The following is a 3,129-nucleotide window of genomic DNA, read 5'->3' on the forward strand; positions in this document are numbered from 1 at the left end:
TGATAAGATTCCAAGAGATGGGAAGGAAAGTGAGGACAGGTGAGAAGAATCTGTCAGAGTTCTGACCCCCCACTTTCACAGCTGAAGCACATCTTGGTTTCTTTCTTGTGCCATCATGAAATGGCAAGAAGTGCTGGAGCTGTTGCTTGCCATTATTTCATATTCATCTTCTTCTAGAGAGCACCAGAGGAGATCAGATGCCAAAGAGATGAGAAGGATGCACAGAAAATCAGAGAACATGATGTTTACACTTTACTTAGCAAACAGTACACTGAACTGTAAAGCTCTGAAACTTGTTTATGATTGGGTCACGTGATTACTTGCATAAGAGTGCTGAAGTAGCTCAGCTGGGAGAGCGTTAGACTGAAGATCTAAAGGTCCCTGGTTCAATCCCGGGCTTCAGCAGTAGTTTTTCCATAGTTTTGTGGGTTTCAAGTGTGGCTTGTACAACACAGACATGAAATGGAGATGTGGAACAAACTGGAGGCCAGAAATTGCTCCTCCCCATCAGGGTGTGCTGGGTGGGTGCCGGTGCTGTTAAGAAGACAAACTTGTCTTTAGAATGAAATAAAACCACCTGTGCATTCATCTCTCCTCAAGCCTTTCCAGCTGCACCATTGCTAATAAAATTTGAGCAGTGATATTTTGTCATGTCACAGAAGGTGGGAAGTAAGATGTTTCTAGAGGTGCCTGATAAAGCTCTGCGTAAGAAAAAGGATCTCCTGGTACAAGCTGTGTTCACTAAAGTGGAATCAGCATTGGTCTGGAGGAGACTTCAAGGATACTAACTTATTGTCTGTTCCAACTGCTGTCTGTCAACTTGCCCAAAAATGGAAGAATTATCTTTATTCACCAGGACCCCCAGGTCTCAGGGTCCCCAAGGAAATGGTTTTAAGTTGAGGGAGGGAAGATTCAGGTTGGATGTCAGGGGGAAGTTCTTTACAGAGAGAGTGTTGAGGTGCTGGAACCGGCTGCCCAGAGAGGTTGTGGATGCCCCATCCCTGAAGATGTTCAAGGCCAGATTGGATGGGGCCATGGGCAGCCTGGTCTAGTATTAAATGTGGAGGTTGGTGGCTCTGCCTGTGGCAGGAGGGTTGGACATTCATGATCCTTGAGGTCCTTTCCAACCTGGTCCATTCTGTGATTTCTGTGAATTATCTTTACTTCTGAACTTCCAAATAACTAAAAACCCAGCAAAACTCTACTGGCACTTCCCATGAGAATGCTTTACCTGCTAACTGATGAAAATACCTGGGGAGTTACCCAAACACGTCCTCCTCCAAGTTTACTGTTTACTGTTTGCAAACATGGACACCCAGAAATTGGTGTATGAACAGTAGAAAATAATAACACTGAAGGAAGAAATGATTTGCCTAGCAACCAGAAATGATTACTCCAATTATAACTCCTAGTCTTTATGGATGTCCACATGAACTGCAAAAAAATCAAACTGGATATTGGCCCTGAGGGGTTACTGATGTCAGCACTGTAATAATTACTACTAATTATTATTGAATGAGAATAATAGGACATTCCCCATAGCTAGGAAATGGTCAGATGAAAGTAAATCAAAGAAAAGTAGAAATAATTCACTAAAGATCCTGCCTTTGTTTATGAGACTGGGAGAATAGTAGGATTTACAAAAATACTGTGATAAGAACATGGACATGGATAATTCCAGTAGTGAAGGTAATTCACTCTGCTCCCAGGCAAATTTGGTGGGACAAATGTACACATCCCCCTTCCCAGTGATAATCACAGATTCAAGAAGAAAGAATATAAAAAAATCACATACATAAAGTGTTTCTTCCCCTGTGCATTTCTCCTAGCAGCTGTCAACCTGAGAGGTAATGTTTGCTATATTCAATACCCTACAAATTACAACACAGATCGTATAGAGACACCAAGAAATGAAAAAGTGGTAACAGATTATTTTAAGTCCCCAAACATGGGATTGAAATATTCTTGTGAAGGGTTTAACGTGTTTCGTTTGTTCCCAGAGATGTACCTTTGAAGCTTTGTGTTTGTTTTGTCTTAAGGCAGCTTAAATCAAAGTGATTGGCCCATGGGCTGAAGCATGAGGATGGTCATGGGTGTGACACTGACTGGTTCTGGTCTCAGAACTGGGCAGGAGAATTAACATTGTGTAATCAATGTTAATGGGCACAAGTGAACCCTGAAATCTTCTGGTTTTGGTCCTATTAACAGTGACATATAGGGAAAAATGGTTGATTTCATATTGAAACTTTTTGGATTGTCCTATTGAACTGTCCTTCACAGGAGCCAAACTTGAACTTCCGCTTTTGCAGACTTCAGTGATGTTTAAACACTGTGTGTGGAACAACAGCTCTGGAATGAAGGGGAAGGGAATAAAATGATTTTACTAAACCCATTAATCAATTGACTGCAGCTCAAATTAATTTTTATGTATATTTTTTCTCACTTGTCAAAACACAAAGCAGATGTTTTAGCAAAAAACCGTCTATTCAAATTATTATCAAATGACATGAAGGAAAAGCTTGGGGAAAGTCTTTCAGTGGGCAGTTTTTCAGGTGAACATTTATTACTGAGAATTATGCACTGACTGTCTCTGCTTTAAAACCAAGCCTTGGCAAATTTAGATTATATATTGAAAAAAGACCGATGCAAATCCTTGAGCATGTTATCTATATTGTTTCTGACTTGTCATTCTTTATCAGGCAATTAAGTGCAACACGACATTTTCTTGACAAAGTAGCTCCATACAGCTGTGTATTTCCCTAGACGAAACACAAACCAAATTAGATTGCATGCATCCATAAATCTCTGTGTTTGCAGCTGTAGCGGGGGGGGGGGGGGGAAGATGGAGAGGAGGGAGTGATGACACGTGGAGATCTATAGAAAAGATCACTATCATCTCCAGCTTAGTTTTACTGTGTTTTCATTATCATCACCTTCAATTTAAAAATGATAAGCATCATGTTGCCCGGTAATAGTCTTTTCTGTTTATGGATTTCACGTGGGTGCCTTTGGAAGGTATCTCACAGCTTTGGATAGCAAGCCACTGTACCTTGATGTGAAACTGATGGGCAAATTGAGACCTCCAGTAATGAAATAACTTGGATAAAATTAATATTTTGGGGGGAAAAA

General features: G+C 40.7%; 1 non-coding gene across 1 annotated transcript; it reads left to right on the plus strand.

Annotated features, from left to right (window-relative positions):
- Positions 1-332: 332 nt before the first annotated feature.
- TRNAF-GAA (transfer RNA phenylalanine (anticodon GAA)) lies at positions 333-405 on the plus strand. The gene has a single exon. It is a non-coding gene; the product is annotated as a tRNA-Phe (tRNA).
- Positions 406-3,129: the final 2,724 nt, after the last annotated feature.

This window comes from Meleagris gallopavo, chromosome 3 (assembly GCF_905368555.1).
Source record: "Meleagris gallopavo chromosome 3, MGAL_WU_HG_1.1, whole genome shotgun sequence".
NCBI classification, from domain to species: Eukaryota; Metazoa; Chordata; class Aves; order Galliformes; family Phasianidae; genus Meleagris; species Meleagris gallopavo.